At 43.7% G+C, this 26,989-nt stretch overlaps 1 pseudogene; it reads left to right on the plus strand.

Moving 5' to 3' along the window:
• The window catches only part of LOC143389297 (WAS/WASL-interacting protein family member 3-like), a 39,024-nt pseudogene extending 13,231 nt beyond the window's left edge, over positions 1–25,793 (plus strand).
• The last annotated feature ends 1,196 nt before the right edge of the window (positions 25,794–26,989 follow it).

Here is a 26,989-nt window from a genome sequence, read left to right on the forward strand (position 1 = left end):
TGACAGGTAGGGTTTTCTCTGTATTCCAGGTGCTTCTTTAAATGGAAAAATGTGCCTTATAAACCCTGACCTGAGTTAGGCCATGAATATCATTATAACTCACTGCTGTTTATCTTGTGCCCAGGAAGAAATTGATGAAGCACTTCCTCTCCTGTGTCCCTGACCATAATACACATAAGATTGTAATACCAAATTTACACCAAAAAAAAATTAATACCCTCTTGGCAAGGGTTTTAGTATTTCTGTTGATCCCTTACTTGATCCCTTACTTATAAATAAAATGAAAGAAGAGTTTAAAAATCTTAAACTTTGCAGTGCAAAATGACTTCTGACATCAATGGTTTTAGAGGATATTTTTAGAACATGTATTATGGGAAATATCCTGCTGTCTGTGTGCAGTTAGATATTCATAGTATACATATCTATGTGTATATCTAAATCTAGCCAACCAATTAGGGTTGGGCCACTTGCTCACAGGTGCCTTAATGACCATCATTTATAAGCCCATCTCAAAAATCATGTTTGTAGAAAATAAGATCCAGACAGTGAAGCTCATACCTGTCAAAGCCAGCATAAGATTCATAACCTGAGCTTACTCAGCCAGTGAAAATACCGACTCAGCATATTTAAGCCCAAACCACAGTGGCCTTCACTTCTAGTCTGAGACACTACCAGGGCCCCTGAGTTTCTAGTCAGCAAGACTGCTTTGCCCTTTGTTGAAGAGAAAATAGTGATAGCAAGGATTTATAAATTCCACGTACATGTCAGGGGCCCTCCTAGATCTCACATCTTCCCTGAAGACTGCTGGGCTCATACATGTGGCCATATCTGAACCCTCTGTGGTCTTCCTCTCTATGGGACTCAATGGGTGCTTTATTGTGTAATAGGTTGGCTAAACTCCCTGTGTGTCCATGACCCTGGCACATGTGCATGCCCTTTAGAGCAAGGACAATGTCTTACACCTCCTAAGTGTAGTTCAGGCCTCTATTCATTCATCTGCACAGAAAATAGTTATTGAACCTACCTGAGGCCAGGTGCTGTTCTACTCTTTGAGGATATACTAATAGAGAGTCCTTGGGGTTAATGAACATAAAACTCATAGCCAGAACAATAGAAAGATAACTATAAACTTGTATGCCCTGATAAATATGACAGAAGAAAATGAAATATAACACTCTAAGACAGAAGAGTTCATGATCTTATTTAAATTTGGGAGCAGAAAAGACTCCAAAATGATAATATTTAAACTGAAACCCAAAGAAACATAGTCTTTTCTTCAGTAGGGACTAGGAAGTATTTCTTGCCTTGAAAAGTGTTTAATGGTCTCTAAAGTCTCATGGCATTAACATCCTAAGTGCAGCGAATCTCCATGGCTGTGTCTCCCAGTGCAGCCTCTCCCTCCCCTTTTGCCAACCTCCCACACCTTTTATCTGGAAGGAAAGTAGTTGGATCTCAGTACTACTTGCAGAATTAGGACAAAGTTGTTCTTGCTAAGATACTTATGAAGCATTTCAGCAGTCTCTAGGACACATAAACTCAAAATGGCATGTGACCTTGATCACTAGTGCTGCAAAGTAAAAAGTATGTGGCCTTCAGAATTCAGCCCATTTAGAGTTGAATCCCAGTCCTGTGACCTCCAAGAGATGATTTCATAGACTCAGTTTCTTCCTCTGTGAAGGGGAGGACAAGGTCTCTTGAAACTCACAAGGATTCATGAAGACTGATGTTACACATCCAGGCAAAGAGCTAGCAGTCACTCAGCCACTATAGCACTGCCCCACCTTTCTCTGAACCTTCTGGACCCCAATTTCTGTGGAACCCCACGGTTCTTCTCTCTGCTCCAAAAATCACATAAAGATTGCTATCACTTCCCTCAAAACCGGCTCTCAGAGTCCAAATTGGCTTCAGTTAAGAGACATAACAGGCCCATGATGGGCCACCTGGGCCCTAACATTGGAAGGATGTGACCACCAAAGGACTGAGCAACACCTCAGTACTGCTCAGAGTAGTCTAGAGTCAAATGGAGCAGGAGTATCTCTCATCCACAAGGTAGGGACAGTCTAAGATTTGGTCCAGGGGTAACCTAGGGACACCAGGCAGAGTGATCATTCAGAACCTGGAAGCAGGAATTAGGGACGCACAGATGGAAGCCTAAGTGTGTGGGTGCAGCTTACCAGGAAGGGGGGAAAGGGGCTATGATTGAGGGCTCCTTGAGGCCTCCAGGACTTTATGCACAAAATGGGCACTTGGCTTGAGGCCTCTAAAAGAAAGAGTCCATTCTAGGCTTCAGGAAGAGAGGTGTGATCAGGACTGAGGCAGTCTCCAGTGATAGCTGCAGGTAACTGCCTGGATGAGGTCAGCTTTGGGGAGGGGGTATGGAAGTAGGAGAGCTCCCAGAGTCAGGCTCTTCTGCTCCTCTGTGAATGTTAAATGCAATTATAGTCAAACCTCTTCTTCTTTTACAGATCAGCACTGACACTTCAGGCTTGAGGAAGCCAGATCCGAAAGGTTGGAGTGTCCTATTGGCCGATATCCAGCAAGGAACTCGCATGCGAAAAGGCACACAGATCAATGACCGCAGTGCCCCACAAATTTAGAGTAAGCAAGCAGTTCAATCAGGCCTACTGCAAGCTCAGGGCAGGGGCAAGGGCAGGGCACAGCCACAGTCCCCTGGCTGGGTTGCATTTGTGACGCAAGACACACCAGGCCATCTCAGACCTGCTCAGTGGACAGGCAGAAATCTTGGTAAGAGAGTCAGAGATGGTTTAGAGTGTATCTTCCATCACTTTTCGAAGGCTAAAAGTTAAAAAGCAAAACAAAACAAAAACAACTCCATGGTAGGTTGACATTTTTATTCATTGTATAAAACACATATAACACAATTTACCATTTTTACCATTTTAAAACCTTCAGCGGCATTTACTATATCCACAATGTTGTTGGAACCATTCCCTCTATCTAGTTCCAGAACATTTTTATTACCCCAAAAAGAAAATCCCACACTCATTAACAGTCACTCCATTCCTCCCAGCCCAGCCCCTGGCAGCCACCAGCCTACTTTCTGTCTCTAGGGATGTACTTATTCAAGTTATTTCATAGGAATAGAATCATGTCCTCTGTGGCCTTTTGGTGACTGGCTTCTCTCAGGCCAGCATTTTCAAGCTCCATCCATAATACAGTATGTGTCAGTACTTCAGCCCTCTCACACAGTTTCATCTTATGGATGTACCATATTTTGTGTGTCCATCATGGGGTAAATAAAGATTCCTTACCCTGTGCCAACATAGTCCTCAAACTTAACTAGAGACAATAAAGCTCTCAAATTTAAAAAAAAAAAAAAGGAGTTTTTGTTTTTCACAAGGAAAAAGATGTATTCAAAATTCTATCTCACAGGATCATGTGACTGCAGCCTTCTGTCTTCCAGAACATAATAGGAGCCTGTGTGCAGGTCAGATAACTCATGTTGAATTCTGCTTCTGCCACCAGGCAAATCAAGGGGCCTCTTGTTTTGTTGTTGTTGTTGTTGTTGTTGTTTGTTTTTGTTTTGGTACTAGGAATGAAACACAGGCTCTGCCACTGGACTACACCCTTATACACTCCAAGCCCCAGGGAACTTCTTTGAGGCTCAGTTAGCTCATCTGCAAAATGAAGGAGATAATAATACCTGCTCTTTTTTCTATGGTGGGGTAGTGTTCAGATTATGGAAGATTGAATTATTTAATAATGTAAGATTGGGTCTTTATATATTTTGCAATGATGTGCATGATGGTCCTAAAGCTAGTCCTAAAAACATAATTGTATCTCATATGATAACACACAAAGACACTTTTTTTGAGGGGGGCAGTACTGGGGATTGAACTCAGGGGCACTCAACCACTAAACCACATCTCCAGCCCTATTGTGTATTTAATTATTTAGAGACAGAAACTCAATGAGTTGTGTAGTACCTCACTTTTGCTGATGCTGGCTTAGAACACACCATCCTCCTGCCTCAGCCTCCTGAGAAGCTGGGATTACAGGCATGGGGTACCATGCCCAGCCAAAGACATGTTTTTAAAAAAGGGTTTTGAAAATTGATTATAATATAAATTAGTTTCCATTTAGACCCACTGTCTACTTGGCTATGCTCAATTAACAAATTAATCCATTTTTTTTGGAACACTCACTTCATAATGACTCCAGTAATTAATGTATATTAATACTCAGAATAATCTGTCTACTTTCAGCCACCAGTGGGCACTGTCTCCTAACTTCTCCCTGCATAAAAGCTTCAGGCTATAAATACATTCTGTCAGTGATTTTTGCCTCCGCTGAATATCTTTTCAGGTTCTGCAATTGGTAATCACACACATCTCAAAGGCTAGAGTTAGTGATGTCCAAGCTTTCAGGCTTCCTGTTTTACAGAAAGGACTATAGGGAATCATAGGGTGGGCCCAGTGTCTGAGAACCCAGGGGAAGGAAAATTCTGAAGCAGAAATCATTGCAGACCGTCACTTCCTGCTTGTAGTTCTGGTCAACCCCCTGTGGACAGCAAGTTAAGATGGTGGGCTGAAATCAAATCCATAGGTTTTCTTTGTTTAGTCTTCCCAATGCCAAGCTGCGAATACGACCAACTCTACACCTGCTGTGTTCAGGTTTTCTAATTTGCAGTGTACTGCTGATTCCCCATCAGCATCCAGCAAATGGGTAGAATTCAGGTTCCTTTGTTTGGTCGCCTTTCAGGGTGGTTGGCCACAAATGGTTAGCTCTTTGACAGGGCTGGAGAGGGCAGCAGACATATATAGGCACATGAGTCTGCGGAGTAACAAGGCAGAGGGCACCTGGGGAAGATGCTGAGTGCAAGGGAAAGAGGACAATGGGACACTGCTGAGACGGTGTCAAACCCCAGAGTGAGAAGGAACTGCTCAGCTCTGCTCACACATCTTCACCACTTGCTCTTCTCTTTGAAGGTTCAAAAGCAAGCAACAAAGAAGGAGGAGGCTCTGCCAACTCCCGAAGAGGAAACACACCCCCAGTCCTGGGAGATCTCTTCGCTGGTGGCTTTCCTGTGTTGCGACCAGCAGGCCAGAGGGTGTAGCAGGTAAGGAAAAATTTGGACTAGCTACATCATAGTCTAAATCTCCTTAACTTATGGAACCAACTGGGAAATCCACATGTGACTAGTTGGTTCCACATGTGCCCAGGGACATGTGTTTTATAAACAGTCATATTAGAGATCATGTATTTGGAAAGTTAAACACTGGAACTTTCTAAAGCACAGAATTGTTCATGAGGAATCTTTCAAATCATCATCCTAACTAAATAATTCAATTAATAATTGAAGAGCAATTTGTATTATTTAGCATTGCCCAGACAGAAGGTTCAAATCATAATAGATCATCATAATGACATCACTATGGACTCACTAGAGATGCATGAGTTGTAATGGTTTTCATTCATTGTATCAATTAGGCATTGCTATGTAACAGAACACAGATACTTAAGAGTTTTAAATGACCATTTATTATTTAGCCTATGACTCTGTGGGTTAGCAATGTGGAATGATCTCAGTTCTACTCCCTCAGCATCTGCAAACCTGCAGGTTAGGTAGGTGGCTTTCCTTTATCTTAGATTTCTCCTGTTTTTCCTGTCTCTGAGGCCTCAGCTGTAACCACTGGCTTGACTCACCTCAGGTCCACATGGTCTCTCAGTCTCCAGCAGGCTTCTCAAGGGCTTGTTATCATGGTGGTGGCAAGGCTCCAAAATAAAAGGAAGATGTGTATAAAGTCCCTTGAGGCTTAGTCTTGGAAGCTACTGAGAAGTAACTTGGAAGGCTAGGAAGTGTTAATTCCTATCACATCCAAAGCATGTGACAAAGATGTGGAAATAGACTTCATCTCTTGATATCATATTCAATCATATTAAAAGGTTATGTTAATAGTCAATCATATTCAAAGATTAGAGAATTAGGCATGAGAGGGTAATTGAGGCCATTATTACAAACAGTCCATTGCAGTTATGTGTGCTTTAGCGGGCAATGGATGTTTTAAAACTTTTGCATTCAAATTCAATCATAAGAAAAAAAGAAGTGTTTTCCCACTATTGTGCTCTTTAGCCAACAAGATGAATAAACTCCAGGTATATCACTGACCCAGGGACTGTCAAGCTCCAAATATTCCTGGTACCTGATCTTCCACCACATGAGCAGGAAGCAGAGGATTTTGTACTCTTAACAGACTCACTTTCAGGGTTTTTGAATCTTGGATTCATGATATTTTCAATCATTTAAAAAGTTTGGATTGGTTTTTCAAGAGTAGGCTCTGTTCTGCTTTTTAAGTTTATAATTCTTTTAAATTTCACTTGGCAACTGGGCTGACTTATTTAGGGTTTTCTGTCATCATCTCTGTGTACTATGGGAACATGTTTCAGAACTTTTAGGCTGGATTCTCTGTGTTGATCCCTGCCCTAGACATCATATAAAATATAGATCTTGTCCCTGGAAAGACCAGGTAGGGCTTTCTACTCCTGGGCATAGGCAGCCAGCTGTTCTGGCCCCTGAAATTATGTTAATTCCTGACAACAAAGATATGTCTTCCAGAATCTCCTCAAAGAAAATCTTCAATAGAGGGATACAACCAAGCTGTAGTAGTCTTGCCCAGGTGACTGTCACATCATAGCCAGAGGGCCACCAATGCGAAAACCCAGACACCATACTCCTGCCCATTTATCTTCTTCCCCCAGAGGCACTTCTTATATGCCTTTGGCCTGGCTTTTGACATGAAGTCCTTCAGGAATGATTTGTACCCAGTTTGGGGAAACACTGGGATGAAAAACTCCAGAACCCCTCAATAGACACTGGGGTTTATAATCTGAAACAAAAGCTGCCCCTATGCTGCAGCACTGAGGAAGTTGTATATGTGAGATGCAAGCATTTTTCCAAGTGTTTTCCACATATTGCCATATAACATATAGGGGTAGTGAAATAGGGGAAAGTGTGTTCCCCAGAACTCCTTTAAGGGAGGACTATATTTAGAATAAATATTTGAATATGCCTCCTGAAAGGACAGTGACAGTCCCTCTGACAGTGACCTCTCTTAAAATCGTATTTAAACAATGATTGCAGAACTTCAGTGCATTAAGCAGGAAGAGGAACTTTTTTAGCAAGAGGCAAGGGAGGGGGAAGAAGAGAATCAGAACTGTGGTGCAAGGTTGTATCAAGAGTCAGTGGTCCATCCAAGGACCCCATATCCACCCCAGTCTTCCATAAAGTTCAGCAAATACAAACAAGCAATTTGTTGTTATCCCTGAGTTTAAGAGTTAATGGATTTCAGTGATGTGGTTGGGCTGGGGTTGTGGCTCAGTGGTAGAGCATTTGCCTAGCATGTATGAGGCCCTGGGTTTGATCCTAGGCACCACATGAAAATAAATATATAAAATAAAATTACTGCGTCCAACTACAACTAGTGTATATATATATATATATATATATATATATTAATGATGTGGTGAAGGAGACACATATAGGATGAGAAATTCAGAGATCAGGAAAAAGCCAGCCCTTTGAAAATTAGAGTAAGTTTTTGTGAAAGAGGGCTTTGAACTTCTAGAGGCCATGTAACTAGGAGGTTCAAGATCATTGGACCTGGAATGTGCAGGACAAGTGTTTCCCTGCTGATTTCCCTTATGTATTCAGGGAATCATGAATTTTATGTTTGCAATATAGAAACAAAGGATGTCCTTGTTCATAAAAGGCTAGCAGTGAGGAAAACCTCCCTAGCCAGGTGTTTGGACTTGGTATACCTAAGGATCCAAACCAGAGCATAAGGGCAACTGCACCTGGCAGGTAAAGGTAGATGAATGTGAGGGGTCTTGAGATGAGGAAGGGCACAGGTCAGAGAAGTCCTGCGTCCTGGGCTGGATGTGAGAAGGCTATTGGCAGGTGAGAACAGAATAGTAAGATTAGGGTCTGATCTGGGCTTGTCTGGAATGACAGCTCCTTGATGCTCAGAAAGACCTTGGTGCTCATCCAGCTGGTCCCAAGTGCCACCCACGCGCTTTAGCTTCTTCCTTTCTCTGTTGTTGAGCTAACCCAGAATTTGTTTCATTTCTAGGTGGCAAGACAGGGCAGGCCTCTGGTTCAAGAGCACCTTCTCCCCGGCTTCCCACCAAAACCATTAGTGGCCCGCTTAACCCCCCTGCATCTTCCAGGCTAGGCAATGCCTTTGAGGCCCAAGACGCTGCCAGGATAGCCCCTCTTCACCCCAATGTGCCCGCCCCACCTCCACCTCCTCACCCCCTACCTCCACCTCTATCACCTTCTTCCCCCACCAAGGCCTCACTGGTGTCCCCAACGGGCCTACCGACCAAAGGGAGCTCTCCTGCCATTGCACCCACTGTCCCCTGCCCTCCTCCGCCTCCACCTCCACCGCTTCCTCCGACCCCACCCCCTCTGCCCCTGGCCTCCCTACTCAGTGACAAGGCAGTGAGGCCTCAGCTGGCCCCCTTGCACCTCCCGCCCATCACGCCCCCTCTCCCTCTCCTCCCACCCTGTGGGTATCCAGGTCTCAATGAGGAGCCTGCCAGCCCCGCTCAAGAGGTGCCAGAGCCCCCCGACCCGCCGCCACCGCCACCTCCGTCGCCCCCACTCCCCCTGTATGCTTCCTGTTCGCCCAGGGCTTCAGTGCCAGCGCCTCCCTTGCCAGGCGCTAACAACTGCAGCGAAAACCCTCCCCCGCTGCCCCCCAACTTCCAGGCCCAACAGCAGAAGGCCAGGGTGCAGGGCTTGCCCGCACCACCTGGCCCTCTGGGACCTCAGCCGCTCCTGCAGAAGAGGAGGATCTGCAGAGGCCCAGGTAAAGCAGCCCAGACCGCAGAACCCCGTGCAAACCGTGGGATGGCTCCAATCTCAGAATCTTGTTTTAGTCTAGAGCTACTCAGTGCCTCTGGGTAGAACCTTGTCCCTCTATGGGACTTTATTGTTGGAAGTTTTCATTTTAGAGACGCAAACCAATGGCCAGGGGGAACTGGGAGACTTGTCCCGGATCCTGCAGAAGGTAAGGGAGGGATTCTGGCCATGATCCTCTTGCCATCACTGGCTGGGACCCTGGACAGCCACTTAACTGTCTGTGTGTCCTTCTCTGTAAGATGAGGACAGCAATATTTCTACCTCCTGGAGTTGTTGTAAAGATGTACGTGATGTGCTTAGAACAGGGAATAGCAAGTGAGCTCTAGAGAAGAGTTTTGTTTTTACTATGGACTTTCTGTCTCCAGATCTACTCCTCGGGTGGGGCTTGTTTCCCAGCCCAGGTCTCTGGTTTAGTCTTCTCCTGAATTATTCCAGTCTGGCTCCCAGCCTGAATCTTTACTGGCCCTCAGCAGATTGGATTCACAGTCTGCCTTTTGGCAGGTTCTCAGCTGACTGAAGAAAACAGGACCTGTATCTTTAGCCAAAAAGCAAAAATAATTCTTCACTTACAGAGCAGAGAGGATTGTGAATTGAGTGTTGATGGCTCCTGACTTACTTCACTGGTCCCTGTAGTGGTAGACTTCATGCACTGTTGATGCCTTTCCACACAAAAGGTACCATCACACATCCACACACACACCTGCATTTACACACACAACTCAAACACAATTACAAGCACTCTCTCAGCCTTACACACAAACACCCTAATAAATGCGTACTCCAAACACACACCCATATACATACACACTTAACACATATACAACTCCCCCACACACATATCCATGCACATATTTTTTGTTCTGTCAGTAAATCTTTTGATGCAGAAAGTTTCTTAAATGTATTTCCTTAAATTAAAAACAATGCCAGCTTATTGTGGAGCAAATATAAATAATATCGCCTAGAGATGAAAACTGTCATTTGGATGTCATTTTCATTTTTTTTTCTGAATACATGTACATTGACATGCTTAATACCATTTTGTATTTACAGTTTTGTATTTTTATTTAATACTATACTAAAAGCAGTTTTGTCAAATTATTAAAATGTATAAGTAAATTAAAATGATAATATGTACATATATTTGATTCCCTGTTTTTGTTATTATGAATAACAGTGTAGGAAATACTTTTATAGAGATTTTAGTCCATACTTTGGATATATTTTTTTTTAATTAATTTATTTTTTTTCTTATGTGGTGCTGACGATTAAACCCAGTGGTTCACACAAGCAAGGCAAGCACTCTACCACTAAGCCACAACCCCAGCCCTACTTTGGATATTTTTTTAAATGATAGGTTCCTAAGAGAGAATTCCTAGCACAGAGGGCAAGGGTATTTTTAAGACTGTTGATCAGAAGAGATAAGTTTTTAATCATTCTTCTTTCAACTGACTGGTCACCAGGAGGCCCGACATTGTGAGTGGTGAGCACCACTGGTATCTGTGTTTTTAAATGTCCATGATGGAGTGGAAAGAAAAGCACGTTTTGGATTTGGAGAGATTTGAGTTCAGATCCTGTGTTCCCTGCATACTCCTGTGTAATCTGATGCCAGTTGCTTGTTTGCTTTTTTGTTTTGTTTTGTTTTATCTTGTTTTTTTTTTTTTTTTTTTAATTTACTCTGACAAATAGGAATAACGAAAGCACCTTTCACAGGGCAGTGCTGTGACTATGCGGTGAGGGCCTGTGCGTGGCTGGGGCAGGAGCCTGTATTTTCCTTCCTTCCTTCTCCTTTCCCACAAGGAGGGGCAAGTTCCCATCAAGAGGAGGATCAGCAGTCTCTTTAGCCCTTTAGTCTCCTTGTGTGATCAAATAACTCCTAGGTGCCGAGGAAGAGAAGAGTGAGAGAAAGAAGCCTGAGACAGTCTCTTTGGGCAGACCCTGCAGGGAAAGCAGGAGCTCAGAGGGCACCACTCTGCTGCTGCTGCTGCTGGAACCCCCACCTGCTCCAGAAGGGTTGCCTGGCCTCTCCCTTGGTGTCTTTGGATGTGAAACTTGATTTCACATATAAAATAGGGGTAACTTCTACTTCAGCTCAACTTGGGAGAAGGGAAAGAAGTTGTAATTGTAAGCAAGTAGCACAGGGAATGGTGGTGTACCGGCAGAGTGATGGAGGCAATGTCATTGAGGAATAAGCAGCAGTGGGGTACCTGTAGTGAGGAGCCAGGACACTGGGCTGTCGACTGCCAAGGGTCACACAGAATAGCACAGGGGGAGGAGGGAGGAGCCTCTGGCCATTGACCAGGGAAGGCTTGAGGGTGTAGGTTGGATTTGAGTTGGGCCTTGGTGGTCGGGAAGGATCTAAGTTGGAACTGAAGGAGAATAAGCAGATTGCAATGCAGAAGAGCTGGTGGGAGCAGAACTCAGTGGGAGCAGAATTTGAGGGAAGGAACATGCCCCTACGACCCATTCCTCTGGCCTCCCTCTGGGCCCTCACCTAGCAACTACCTTTGCTGTTCCTATCACTCTGCAGTGGGGCTATTCCTTGAGCTGTACCATCTTTCTTGGGGGGGAGTTACTTGGGATTGAACTCAGAGGCACTCAACCACTGAGCCACATCTCCAGTCCTATTTTGTATTTTATTTAGAAACAGGGTCTTGCTGAGTTGCTTAACATATTGCTTTTCCTGAGGCTGGCTTTGAACACACAATCCTCCTGACTCAGTCTCTCAAGCCACTGGGATTACAGGCATGCCCTACCATGCCCAGAGAGCTATACCATCTTTTAATGAGGGTCATCATTAATATTATCACAACTGTCAAGCACTTACTGTATTCCACTTGACTGAAATCAACTCATTTAGTCCTCTCAACCCTAGGAGGTATGTGTCCTATTATTCCCATTTTTGGGTAAGAAAACTAAGGCACAAAGAACCTGTTATTTGTCCCAATGAAAGAAATGTGATTCATTCTCAGTTTGGCTGAAGCAGTTGCCCTTTTAATCACTATATCATATTATATCCAGAAATCTAAACATCTAATCTCTCACATAGAGTTATAACGTCACTGTCCCCATTCCTAACTCTGAATGCCCTGTCATCTTCCCCATAAGGGACCAGTGGGGGAAAGCTAAATCCACCTCCAGCACCTCCTGCAAGATCACCCACCACAGAGATTTCAAGCAAGAGCCAGAAGAACCCTGCCTGGACCCCCACCCAGCAGCCCGGAGGTCAGCTGCGGAATGTAAGCATGCACATCACTGGTAAGCAGGTGCACACATGGGGGACTGTGCCAGTGAGGAGGTGATTCCTCCTGGCTCCTGGAGAGAGCTTACATGCTTCCCAGTGAACTGTTGGCTCACACAAATACAGGACAGCCTACAGAGCCTGTGAAATAGGGTTTCTTTCACCACTTTCTGGATAGTTCCAGGGCCTACTCTTAGACTTCTGACTCACACTAGAGAACCAAAAGAAAACCAGTATTTAAATTCTCTTTGTGTTTATGTCTGTCTCTCTCCATAGAGACCAGAGTGCCAGAGAGACCAGAGTGATTTGGATAAGGGCAAGGAGTGGGTGGAAGGCCCACGAGGTAGGGGGACAATTGGAGCAAAACTATGGACTATGGAGGTAGGAAGTTAAAGGCACCTGGAGTTGGATGTGACTGCAACACCTCTGCCCCCCTTCTGTGTGCTAGGCTATGGTCAGACATAAGACCCAGCTCAAAAGACAGGAGTCAGCCCAGGAAAGGGAGACTGGACCACTCCTCTTTTCTCCCCAGGAGCTCACTTCTGCTCCCTTAGGAGCTTCCTTAAGATGTTGGTTGGAGTAGTTTGGTGGGTGATGGGAAATCACTGCTGATCTCACTCTACTTCCCCTCCTCCCAGCCAAGCAGTAAAACTTGAAAGGTGGATGGATGTCTTGGGGTGAATAGCCCTTCCATCAACACCTTTGCACAGAACAGGCAAGCAGAACACAGTGCATTTGCTTAGAGTGACATGTGTTCTCCTGGAGCGATCCAACGTGGGACCTGCCATAACCCAACTAAACTTTACCATTTCCCACATGTGCAGATGACTTCTAGTCTAAATTCATGTTCCATTCTGTGGAAGATTTTCCCCCTCCGGATGAATACAAACCATGCCAGAAGTTTTACCCCAGCAAGGTCCCCCGAAGTAAGTACTAACTTGACAAGACTTCTGGCTTTTCCTGACACTCCTAAAGTAGGTGCTCAGTGTGCATTGATTGACCAGAAACTGCCTGAAGGGTGACATCATGATTTTACTGTCCTGCTGCAAGGATACAGTGTGTTTATACTTAATCAGAACATGTATTTGTCTTTGCACATAAGAGTTCATTTGGAGATTTTGTTTTTATTTTTATTTTTTGCACAACACCAGGGTTAACTGGCATCAGATTTGGATGCCTAAATTTACCACATATCCCTTTCCTCCTGGGACTTTTGGCTAGAGAGCTGAACGCCCACAAAGAACACTGAAATGGGATACAGGGACTGAACTTGGAAAGAAATAGAATTCCCCCCAATTCAGAATTCTGACAAATCATGCAATGGAAAATATCCTTAGGCCAGTGGTTCTCAACCATGGCTGGCTACCTACTGGAATGACCTAGGAGTTTTTAAAAGTCCTGAACTCCACGCTGCCTCTCATCAAAATAGCCAGGGTGGGACCCAGATGTCACTATTTTTGAAAGCTGCCAGGTGATTCTGGTGTACAGTCTAGGTTGAGACTCAGCCAGGAGAAGGCCTCCTGCTGACTGAACAGTGTGGTCAGGCTCCAAGAGAGGCTTTAACTCAGCTCACCTGTTCAGCCTTGAGAAGAGAGGAGGAGACTGAGGCTGAAACAGCAGGAAAGTGAGAGAAAAGCAAGGGTGGGGTACTACCACACTGTCGCTGCTTGCTGGTTAAACTGAGCCAATTCTTGTGTGGTGCTGAGCCAGCTGGACTGGACGAGGGGGTGGCAGGAGGCAGCAGATTCAACAGTATGGGGTGAGAGTTGGATGTGTGCCTACCCTGTTGCCTAAGTAAGGACCCTGTCCCACTCACCTGAGCACCCTAATGAAAAGTCATCAGAGTCCAAGGCTAGCTTGAGACCAGGAATCGGGGACCAGGTTCAGTGGCCCTGTCCTCTCAGAGGGGCCTTGGTGAGGTCCCTTCTGCAGAGGAGCAGAGGTGCTCAGCCTGCTCTAGTCAGGGCAGAGGGCTCTCAGCACCAGCCAGGACAGAGTTCCCTTTTCTGGCTGTGGGACTGCCTGTCAGAGAGAGGGGCCTTGTGACCTCTTTTAATCACAGGTAAATACCATTTTTCTGACTTGAGAGAAAGGGAGTGGATTGTTATAAAGGCGGATGGGGGAGAAATCACATCCCTTTAGGTTTTAAAAAGACTGAAGAGGGGCTCACCTGGCATGCGTGTGGCCCGGGTTTGATCCTCAGCACCATATACAAACAAAGATGTTGTGTCTGCCGAAAAAACTAAAAAATAAAAATTGAAATTCTCTCTCTCTCTTAAAAAAAAAAAAAAAAAGACTGAAGAGCCAGCAGTTGGAGGAGGCAGGTGCTGCACTGGTCTCACGTTCCTGCTAAGTTCAGCAAATGTGTCCACACTGCCCTTGCACAACAGGCACCCTGCAGACACCAAAGGCTGCAGAGTAAGAAGCAAGGTCCCCACATCACCCTCCGCCATGCACACTCCTGAAAGATGAGTGAGAAGTTAGCCGCTGTACATGACAATGTCTTAATGACTGGAGTGTTAGGGGCATTAAGGGGAAGGAGTAGAAGGTGTGGTCACAGTGGCCTAGAGAGAGGACACTGTTTACATATGCCCAGGAGAGAGCATGATAGCATGGTGCATTTAGGAACCATAAATCCCCCATGGTACTTTAGGCATAAGGTGTCTGATTGAGTAAGGCTACACAGGCTGCCATAGGTGACAAGTTGGGAAGTGTCACTCAGTAATATCCCTTTGCTCATTTGTAAAATAAGCATAATAATCTGGTGGGGAAAAAAGGTATCAGATGAAGACTTAGGGATTCCCTTTCTTGTTGGGCATGACTTAGGAAGTTGGCAATGGTAGACTTCATACTGCCCATGGTGCCTGAGAATTGGAGAGCTACAGTCCTGAGCCCCACTCACCCTGCCCAGCAGGGCACAGCTGACAGTCTGTGCTCTATGCTCCATTGCAAAAGAAATGTTTGCATAAGTGCCCACCTCAAAAGTAATCCCCTGCTGCTCAGAAAGGAACAGAAAAAAAATGTCTGCTAAATGAACTGACATCTTACAGACAAGAAAGTGAAATCGCAATTTCAAAAATAAGGTAACTATTTTCGATTGACGTGGCATCAGTGGACATGAAATACTTCAGGAGATTCTCTCAAAATTAAATGAGCATATTCTTGCCATTCTTGTGAATCACAGGGGAGAGCCTTGTTAATGATGTTTGTGTGATCACATTTCTCCATACAGTTTTTCTCTCCTCACTATTGAACTGGTTCCCCAAGATATGGGAGTCTTCATGGTCCAGGAGTCAGTGTTGTTTCTATGAGACACATGGGTTCTCATGCTCAGGCGTGGCAGTGCTCACTCTGTCTCATCCTGCTTGTTTTCTCTCCCCTTTCTTCTAGAACACATGCATGCTAAAGTACACACATACCAGAGTACACAAATGCCCTAATATTTAGCTTTTCCAATGGCTGTATTTGCTGTCTCTGTTCTGCAATTAATGACTATTTTTTCCCATTGTTAAGATGATTTTGTCTAGTTATTTAAATATTTTAGTGATGCATTAGGTTCTTCAATGATTTAAATATAAAACATATGACCTGTGTTAGTCACTCTTCCTTTACTGTAATACAATAACCAAAATAATCGATTAAAGAGAGAAAAGATTATTTGGCTTACATTTTCAGAGGTTTCAGCCCATGGTTGTTGACTGGCCCATGCTTTTGGGTTCGTGGTAAGGCAGTATGTTGTGCAGATGGTGGAGCAAATCTTGGGGCAGCCAGGGATCAAAAGAGAGAACAAGACTAGGGTCCATAGTCCCCTTTAAGTGTATACCCCCATGACCTAAGACTTCCCACTAGATTCTACCCCTTAAAGGTCTCCACCAAACCATAAGAGCACCACAGACTGAGGACCAAGCCTTGAAGACATGGGCCTTTGGGGGACTTTCCAGATCCAACCTATAGCATGACCCATCAATTCCTCTCCTGGATATAGACCCAAAAGAATTTTAAGCTAGTCTTCAAACAAAACACTACACTATGAATGCTGTGCAGAAACATTCATAGTGGCATAATTCACAATCACCAAAAAGTGGAAATTACTGATGAATTGATGGACAATGCATGATCATCCTGTAATGAGATATGATTTAGCAATAAAAAGGAATGAAGTACAGAGACCTGCTAGGGCATGAATGATGCTTGAAAACATCATGCTAAGTTAAAGAAACCAAATAGGACAATCACAGTTGTAGGATACCATTTATATGAAATGTCCAAAATAGGCAAATCCATAGAGTCATAAAGTTAGATTAGGAATTCCAGGGACTTAGTGTTGGAAAATGGGGAATGATGGCTAATGGGTGTGGAGTTTCCTTTTGAGGTGGTGAAGATGTTTCAAACTCCAGGATACTTTTCATCTTGTAAAACCAAAACTCTACACCCATGGATTAATAACTCCATGTTTCCCTCTCCCCCTGGCTCCTGGCAAGCACCATTCTACTTTCTGTCTCTATGATTTTGAATACTCTAAGTACTTCCTATAAGCAGAACCATACACAATTTGCTTTTTGTTACAGGCTGATTTCACTTAGCATGATGTCCTCAAATTTCATCTATGTAATTTATGTCAGAATGTCCTTCCTTTTTAAGGCAGAGTAATGTTCCATGATATATGTATGTATACATACACACACATACAAACACAAATACCACATTTTACTTATCTATTCACTGGATGATTGGGTTCTGCCACATTTTAGCGACTGAAAATATTAACTGCTATGAACAGAGGTATACAAATGTCTCCTTAAGACTCTGATTGTCATGGCATACAACTAAACCAGTCAGGGTCACTCCACGTGAATTGGGCTGGCATAAAATAATGACACAGAAATACCTTTTTCTTTGGGTTTTATGATGACTCTTCTGACCTAGTTCCCACAAAGGAGGCAAGGCTGGCAAGAAAGAGAAAGAGCACACCTTGAACCCAGTTTTATTGGGAAGAATCCATTCAAATGAAGCAAGGGGTCAGGTTTCAGGGGGCTTAATCTAGCTTTGCGACATCTCCCAGGTCAACAGGTTGACTGACATCTTGAAAGACCACACCTATCTCATGTGCTGTGTGATAATCAAAGGCAGAACAAGTGAAAGGGACACATCTGTGCACAGCCCAGACAGAGCTGCATAGTCAGTCCAGTCTGCTTGTGTGTTGAAAATGCTCACAGCTCATACACACAGCCCATGGCCACTTGCCACATCTCTCTACATTCCTATCAATCAACACTAGGGGGCGCTCAGCTCCTATGTGGCAGCTCCCAACACCTGATTTCAAATTCTCTGAGGGTATATATCTTAAAGTAGAATGGCTGGGTTGTATGGTAATTTCTATTTTTAATTGGTTGACGAACCTCCATACCAGTTCCCATAGCAGCTCCACCAGTTTACATTTTCACCAAAAGCACATAAGGGTTCCAGTTTTTCTCCGTCCTTATCAACCCTGATTTTTCAGTTTTAAATTTTAATTTCATTTCATAGTAGACTGTCTAGTGAGTGCAAAGTGGTATCTCATTGAAGTTCAACTCCTCCTTGAAAAGAATTATTTTATGTTTAAAGTAAAACTTGGCCACCATTATTTCCAGGAGCTGTGCAACTTCTCCGCTAGGCACTGCAATGACTTTAGCAGTATAGGGTGGATCATGTCACGGAAATTAAAGGATGAGATGTTCCAAAGCTGAGAGAATTCATAGAAAAAGCACACCTCAGGGGGAGAGTAATTATTTCTGCCTTTGTGGTGGGAGGTTGGGCAGGACCCTCTGCCCCAGTGAGCTTTTTTAGTTACTGTCAACCACAGCCCTTCATAAACTGTCTTCCAGCCTCCTACTCCTTCACCACAACTTCTGCCTCTCCTGGGCATTTCTTTATTTCTCTAAATCTGCAAAGGTGCTTTGATGTCTGTAAAATCTGTCCCTTAATCTACTCTTTCCCTGAGCCTTCTCTGCTCTTCTTAGAGCCAGCATGTCTCCCTGTCTCACTTCCTCTCCTCCTGTTCTCTCTCCTGCTGAGTCCTCTCGGTCCTTCTCCCCTCCCTACCATGGCAAGAGCTGCTATCAAGGCCACCAGTGGAACTCCCCCTTGCCAAATCAGAGGCATCAGGGTAGTGTACAACCCCGTCTTCCAAAGCTCTTCTCCCACTTAAGATGTTTCAACAGTTCTCCTTCTCCTTTCTACTTCCCCTGAACTCTGAGGCTCCTCCATTATTTTTTAATACCAAAAACCTCAGAATCATCTTCAGCTTCTTTCTCTTCTCCCACATTCAACTTAGCAGTAAACTCTAGGGCATCTTCCAGTGAAATGCATCTAGAATCTGATCTCTCTCACCTCTTCTTCCACCCCAACCCTGACCTAAGCATTTCTTTTCCAAATTACCTCAGGAACCTGTTAATAGGCTTCCTTGCTTCCCACTGTAGCACAAGTGATGTGGGTAAAGCCCAAGCCCAGCCAAGCTGCCCTCTGCCCCAGAGCCTCCAGTAAATTCTCATCTTGCTCCAAATCAATGAGAAATTTTTATCATGGTTCATAAGACCTACATAAACTGTCCCTCTCCTCTTGAACCACTCTCCTGCCACCTTACTTGCTCTAACACCACCTCAATTTCTAGAACATTCAAAGCACAATTCTGCCTCTGGGTTCTTTGCATCTGCTTTTCCTTAGGTATGAGACATTTTCCTCAGATAGCCACAGACTCATTCTCTACTTCCTGTGGATCAAATGTTACCTGTCTATCAGCTCAGGCTGCCAAAACAAAATACCATAGACTGGCTGGCTTAACAGACATGTATTTTCTCACAGTCTAGAAGCTGAAAAGATTAGGTGCTGTCTGATTCAGTTTCCTGCTTTGACAGAGGAAACTCTGTCAAAGAGTTTGAGAGCCACCTTCTCACTGTACTGACATGGCAAAGAGGAAGAACCACTTTCTAGTATGAGGACACTAATCCCATCAGGGGACCCACCCACATGACCTCATATAACCCTGATCACCTCCCAAAAGCACATCTGCCAATACCATCACACTAGTATTGAGATTTCCACATATGAATTTGAGAAGGGGGGACACAGTTCAGTACACAGCAGTACCTTATCAGACAATCCTTGAGTGATGTAAAAGTGTAGGTCTCTCTGGCTCATCAATTTTTATTCTTTTCACACTGTTTTTTAATAGTCTTCAAGGTATTTATCACCTGCTGACATGTGATGTGTTTACCTGCCCCTTGTCTGTCTTCCCCCATACTTGGTAAGACTTGAATGGCAGAGAAGGCACCAATTTTATGCACTAGCCCATCTCCAGCTCTCAGAATGGAGTCAGGCATGCACTCAGTAAATACTTGTTGAATAAAAAGGCTCACTCATGTATACGTTGCTCAACCATTTACAGAATAAAAAAAAATTGGAAATATCACAAATCTCCTTCAATGGAGTTTAAAAATTAAAGCAGAGTCACAAGATGGAACACCATGAAAACATTAAAACAATGTTACCAAATATTTAGCACATTGAGAAAATTCAACACCCTCTTGAATGAATAAAATAATACCAAAAAAGTACACAAAAAATAAATACGATTTATTTTTTGTTGTTGTTGTTGTTGTTCTGGGATTAAACCCAGGGATGCTTAACCACTGAGCTGCCACATCCCCAGCCTTTTTTTTTTAATTTTGAGACAGGGTCTCTCTGAGTTGCTTAGGGCCTCACTAAATTGCTGTGGCTTTGAACTTGGGATCCTCCTGCCTCAGCCTCCTGAACTACTGGGATTACCATTGTGTGGCTCTGAGTCCTGTTTATGATTTAAATTAAAAATAAATTAAATTAAATTAACTCGTGTGTTGAGGGAGAAAAAGAGAATTTCATCAATTAGAGGAAGAGATTAGAAATACACCAAAATATGAAGTGATTGTCACTCAGTGCTTGTCTGTGTTGTCTAAATTCTTTTGGTAAATGAATACTGCTTTTAGTAATCATTGAAACTTTTAGATTGCAAATTTTTGGGAGAGAGAAGATTAGCCCACCCATAGGTCCATGTACCTGTGAGGGAAGGGAGGCATATGGCATGTAGGGTGACCTCTCTTAGCTTGGGCTTAGTCCAGAGATGTGCTCAAAGGGATGATGAGTCTCCTGTGCCCACCAGTTCTATGATGGCAGTGACAGTGGAAGGAGAGAAAAAAACAGATGGACGGTTTAGATCCAATGGAACCTGTCATTCTCTTCACTTAGAGATTACGAGAAGGTCCTTTGTGGGTCATCCGGCTTCATGTACAGCTGGAGAAACCAAGGCAGAGTACAGTGGCTTGCCTCTGCTGCTCTGGTCAGGGATAGTTCAGGTCTCTGCTCCACATCCAGAGTGATCTTTGCATCTCGGCCCACTGCCTCCTCACTTTCCTGCCATGGTGGACTGAAGTTGGGCAGACTGTTGGCCCTGCACTGATGGTTAGGTCTGCTCTTCACATGAGTCTGCCTCTCCCAAGCCCACCTTCCAACTCCCATGAATTACACTCTAAGGCTGGTAGAAGAATTCCCCAGGAGGCCCTGCCTTAATGGCCAGCCAAATTTCTAAATCCTTTCGAAACACTCTCCAAGTCCTACATATCTATCCTCATGTCACTTAGCTACAGAATGGATTTTCTTTTTCCTAATATGAAAATGTGGCTATGGCTGGAGAAAGATACAAGGTGAGCTTGGTTTGCTCATGAAGAAAAACAAGGCTGAAAGCCAGCTTGGCCCTGGGTCCTGCTCTGTCAGCCCCAGCATAGACATTCCTCTTTCAATCTCATAATGCAGAGGAGTGTGCACCAGGACTGCTGTTCAAGTGTTCCTCAGGGCCACAGCTGCATTAGCAGGGAAGCAGAGCCCTCTGTTTGCAGGAGATCGCAGCAAAGGCAGCAGCGTTCATTCTGTGGGCTCTGCCAGTGCAGTAGGGGCTGGATGGAGATGGGGAAGAGGTGTAAAAAGATTTCTTACTCTGAGCTCCTGAACCAAAAGCTTGAAAACTGTAGTTTGGATGAATATGAAATACTGCTGCAGTCTCTGGCTGGGCACAAATCACGAGTCTCCACACAGCTTGTAGATTCAAACAGCAATTCTTTATTCCCGAACTCACACCGCCCATCTACAAACATGTTCTGGGGGAATCCACGTTCTCTGCCCAAATCCACTTCTCCCAAATCCACTACTCCTGGGCTTCTGTCTCCCAAATATATTGTCTGACCCTAAGAACTCAAGAGGAAACCAGGCAGCAGGATACGCCCTATTCTAAAGGGGGAACACCCTAATCTCCTATTATGCTAAACTGCCCTATTCTAAAGGGGGAACACCCTAATCTCCTATTATGCTAAACCGCCCTGGTCCTTGAGCAAGGTCACCTTTCAGAAGTCCTTCCACTAGACAGCATGGGAGTAAGCTGGCAAGGAGATTGTCATACCTACTTGGCTGATGGCTCCCAGCAAAATACCTTTCCAAGGGGAATAGCTGGTGTGATAGACGGTTTCTGCAGAACGGCCCCATTTGATGAATTCCAGAAGGTTCTAGTGACATTTTAAAAGGGGAAATCCCTTCAAAGCCATTTTTAAATCCAAAGCACTCTCTCTAACCCTGTCGATGTCCCCGCCACTCACTTCTGGCACCAGTGAAATTTCTCTTTGCACTAAGGCCAGAGTTGTCCTTTCTATTTTATGGAGAACTCACTGATTATCCTTTAACCTCTCTGCTCTTGTTTCCAGGCATCTGTAACAAAACTAGGAAAAGCTGTTTACCTGGGGAAGCCTGTTTTATTACCTAATGGTCTTCAAATGGGGAGATGTTGGCCCCCAGGGACCAGTCAACCATGTCTAGAGTCCGGGTTTGAGTTAACAATTGGGCATGGGCCTGGGACAGGAGTGTGACTGGCACCTAGTAACAGAGAGACCAGTTCTGCTGTTAAATGTTCTACAGCACAGAGGATGGCCTCACCACAAGGAATTGTAGAGCCCAAAATGTTAATAAAGCCTGAATTGTGAAACCCAGACCTAGAAGATTTTTCTGTAGTGGACAGGAGTTTCTGAAATTTAAAAACAGTCATTCCCAAGGCTGTCTTCTCACAGGGAATCAGATCAGGGGCTGTCAGTACCTTTTTACTTTTACTCAAACTGTCTCAAAAATCCTAGATTCCCTGCATCATTTGCTCCAAAATATCTTTATTCTAAACTCAGTGCACTCATTAATTTAAAAAAAATGTTTTAATGAAAGTTACAGTGCCCATTTATTAATGTTTTGTTAAGTTTCAGAGACCCTTCTGAGTGATAGTTCATTTTTAAAACTGTACCATACAAAGTTGTCCCAATGGTTTATATATGCTCATGGTAGAAAACTTCAGAAGTATTTATTCACAGGAATTTTAAAAAATAATAATTCTACTCAAGAGGAAACATTTCCAATTATTAACTGTGTTTTTAGTGAATTTTAAAAATAATCAACACTGTTCTATTTTATACGATTTAGTTCCTCCAAATCAAGACTTTTTAAAAAGACATCTGCTTCATACACCATTATATGATACTGAACTCTAGATTACCTAGAACCTTTGGTTGAACACAGGTTATTATCAGTTTTTCAATATTATAAATAATTTGTGATCATTGTTTCTTTATTTCATGCTGTTTTTTAAGTAGCACAGCAACCTGGACTGTCCTGGGGACTTTGGGACATGGATCTAACTGACCCTGGCATGGTGCCTGGTACACTGTAGAAGGGTGTAGCTGAAGGTTGTGGTGAGCCATGAGTCAGGAAGCGTTAAAAAGCTTAAAAATGATGGGCCTCACAAGATGCTGTCCTTGCATCATGGACATGATGACCCTGTGTCTGTGGTCTGTGGCTTTAACCGTGGGGCGGAAACACAGTCCAGGGCCAGGAGCCTAGTGGTCTCAGGTTTCCAGGCTCACCTTGCCCTGGGTTCCTTTCTGGTGTGGAAGTGCTGGCTGAGCGGGTTTCTTGGTGGAGTGGGCACAACCTTCCCCGGTCCAATCAATGATGAGATCTTCTTTGTTTCTCTCAGGCCGCACACCTGGTCCCTCGCTCCAGACAGAGGCAGCTGGACAGAGCCCGGATGACATCAAAGGCAGAAATGCTCAGAAATAGCCCTCAAAGAGATTCTCCTGGGGAGCACGGAAAGGCTCAACAGCTGGGCAGCCTTCCTCACACTCGTTTTCTTTTTGGAAAGCCATTTTGGTGTGGCTTTGTTTCAAGCCAGAATGGAACACTTAGAATTCAAGAGCTGAAGCATGGAAAGGGCCCCTAGAATCACTACAACATGCAGAAACAAGTTGAGCCACTCAGAACCCCCTTTGGACTCATTCTGCTGTCATCACCCCCAGTCCCTGCCCATTTTTCCCTGAGTAGCATAGTTTAAGAAACCTGTGAGAAAAACCCTGTAGCATTTATAAAATCTAATTCAGTGTTCTCTCTCACCTGTAGAATACATGGCTCCTTTTGGTGCCCTTAGAGCTTTTTCCTCCATCGATATTATTATTGATTTTGGCCAGATTGACTCACAAGCCAAGTTCTTTTGCTACAGGAAATTGACAAGGCCAAGAGGGAGACCACACGGGTGCTTTTGCGCTAAGACAGTCTTGGAAGAAATGCCCTTGCTCGCACCCCATGCAACTTAGAAGTGTCTTCTAACCTGGGCAGAGGTGACATCTCTCACTGTACAAAATGAAGTCTCAGGTTTAAAAGTCCTTTGTTTCTTTGAAAACATGTACAGTCCTACTCTGGCCTCGTCCTGTTTCAGGGTTCTGTGTGACAGACAACAGACTGGCTTGCTGGTACACTGGGCCATCCCACAGTGACCTAAGAAGCAAGGGCCTCGATTCCCAAAAGCCAGGATAGTCCCTGGGACAGGTGGTAGGTACTTCCTCTGGCAAACAAGCATTTCCCTTCTCTAACCTCAGCTAACCCAGGAATAGCAATATCCATTCTCAGATGATCATAGGTTCAAAACAGGTATACAATTGTAGTTAAAGAAGGATATGCACATAAAAAAGAAAGAAGAGAGGAAGAATATGCACAGAATTGTTACTAGGTGGAGGGGATTCTGAGAGGATGATAGGATAAGACACACCAGGAATCTGTCTCCCCACCTGAACAACAATTGCACTGGCAAAACCCATTTATTGTATTTTGTATGGAACTGTGTAGAACTCTGGGGTCCATTGAAGGCTTGCAAGACCCAGGGGATGCTTGGAGAATAAATCAGAATTGATTTTAGGCGATTTCAGCTTGTACCAGTAGCTGCTGAGCATCCCCCCAACCAGCCCCATGGCAGGCAGCTATGCATGTGTTCTTGGAGTAACTTGCACACAATTTGGGGGAGCCAAGAAGGGAAAAGGGAAAAAAATATCCCCATCCTCCACACGTTGGGGATCTGGGCTTTAATTGCCCACTGCTGCTTCTGGAAACATGGGTGCAGGTAAAGAGGTGGCATCCCCCCCTGCACCTCTTCCCACCACTGCAGATCTCTCTCCTTCTGGCTGAAGCAACCTCCAGGAGAACTTTTTTTCTTCCCTTCATTTTACTGTTTCTACTTTTGTAAGCCAAACGTTAAAGACCAAGCTGTTTGAAAGCAACTTCACATGTAGGGGAAATTAGGAAGTAACCACCATGAATGTTCAAGAGAAAAGGCATAGGCTCCAGAAAGACCTGAGAAGACCTTAAATTTACACCTCAAGCTGATTCTTGGCCTAGAGATAACATACAAAAAATAAGAAAAATAGAATAGAGTAAAATTAAAATGATAACAAATACTTCTAGCAAATTCTGAGGAAGGAAAAGGATCTGCTTTTTAGTGTTATGGCATTGTTTGATTCAGATATCATTCCCAACAACAATAAAGAGAATCACAAATTACATAAAGAAGTAGAAAAGTGAAGACCATTCAACAACAACAACAACAACAAAAGTATCTTTGAAAAAAGGTTGATGGCAGATCTATTAGACAAAGAGTTTAAAACAGCAGTCTTAAAAATGTTCATGCTGGGCATGGTGGCATGTCCCTGTAATCCCAACAATTTGGGAGGCTAAGATGGAAGGATAGCAAGTTCGAAGCCAGCCTCAGCAACTTAATGATGCTCTAAGCAGCTTAGTGAGAACCTGTCTCAAAAAACAAAACAAAACAAAATTAAAAAGGGTTAGGGATGTAGCTCAGTGATAAAATGCCCCTAGATTCAATCCCCCCTACAGAAAGTAAGTAAATAAATAAATAAATGGCAACTGGCTTATTTTAAATAGTATATGGACACAATACCTTTATTTTATTTTTATGTGGTGCTGAGGATTGAACCCAGGGCCTCACACATACTAGGCAAGTGCTCTACCCTGAGCTCCAGCCCCAGCCCAAAAGGCAACTGTCTTAAGTTGCTCAAAAAAGTAAAGGAAGATGTGGATAAATTCAAGCAAATGATGTATGAACAAAATGGAAATATCAGTAAAGAGAAAGAAAACATAGAAATTCTGAAGCTGAAAAAATACAACTAAAATGAAAAATTCACTAGAGAAAATGAAAGGCAGACTTGAGCCAGCAGAAAAACAAAATCAGTGAACTAGAAGAAAGGACAGTCAAAATTATTAAGTCTGAAGACCAGAAGGAAAAAACATTAAAAGTGAACAGAGCCTGTCAGAGCTATGGGACAGCATCAGGTGTTTTCAGGGAGACTAGAGGGGGCACAGAAAGAATGTTTGAAGAAACTTCACAAATTTGATTAGAGGCATGAATAAAAACATTCAAAAAGCTTACTAAACTCTAAGAAGATGAACATAAAGAGACTAACATCAAGGCACTCTGTAACAAAACTTCTGAAGAACAGAGGATCTCAAAAGCAACAAGAGAATTGATTTGTCACATACCAGGTATCCTCAGGAAGGTTATTGGCAGATTTCTCATCAGAACTTTGGAGAGGACAAGTAAGCTAATATATTGAAAGTATTAAAAAGAAAAAAAAAACTGTCAACCTAGAATCCTATATTTGGCAAAACTGTCCTTTAGAAGTAAGGAATAAATTAAGACATTTACATATAACAAAAGCTGAGGGAGTCTGTTCTCCCTCGCCTGCCCCGTGTCTCTGGCTTTCAGGAATCTCATGCCTCTTGGATCACCTTCCTGCACATTCCATGCAGCCCTGCAAAATGGTCCAGTGTAGACATTGCCCATAGAAGATGATCACTGCTTTTTACTTTCTTCCTAGTATACTTCTATAATTTCTACAAGGAATGTATTGCTCTTGTGATCAGCAAAATAGAATCATCATCATAATTATAGTCTCATATATTTATATGGCTGTTTACAGCTTTTAGTTGGTTTGTACATGGTATCTCATTTGATCCTTTTAATCACCCTGTGATCAAACTGGAGAGAAACTTCTAATGCATTTTATTTTTCAGTGATGGGGATTAAACCCAGGGACTCACATAGGCTAAGCAAGTGCCTGACCACAGAGCTACAATCCCAGCCCCAAGGTCATTTACACAAAAGAGAAAACTAGGCTCCAGAGGCTAATGGGTTTGTCAAAGGTCACATGCCCAGACCTTCTGACCTTCCTCTGGTGCTCCTAACACTATATATCACTGAGAAGAGCCTTCCTCACCATCAACGGGGCAAGGCTAGGTGGGACATTATGCAGTATCTGGTCTCCAGTCTCATGACAGGCACAAACCTAAATCACCCCAGACTGATGCCTTTTGTCTCTGCCCATGACAGTCCAGTCAAGGCTGGATTAAAAGTCTCATTGGACATCCCACTGAGATCTCTGGAGATCATCTTCAATCATTTTCACTGCAGTGAGACACAAAGCAGTGCC

The sequence above is a fragment of the Callospermophilus lateralis genome, unplaced genomic scaffold, assembly GCF_048772815.1.
Source record: "Callospermophilus lateralis isolate mCalLat2 unplaced genomic scaffold, mCalLat2.hap1 Scaffold_530, whole genome shotgun sequence".
Lineage (NCBI taxonomy): Eukaryota > Metazoa > Chordata > Mammalia > Rodentia > Sciuridae > Callospermophilus > Callospermophilus lateralis.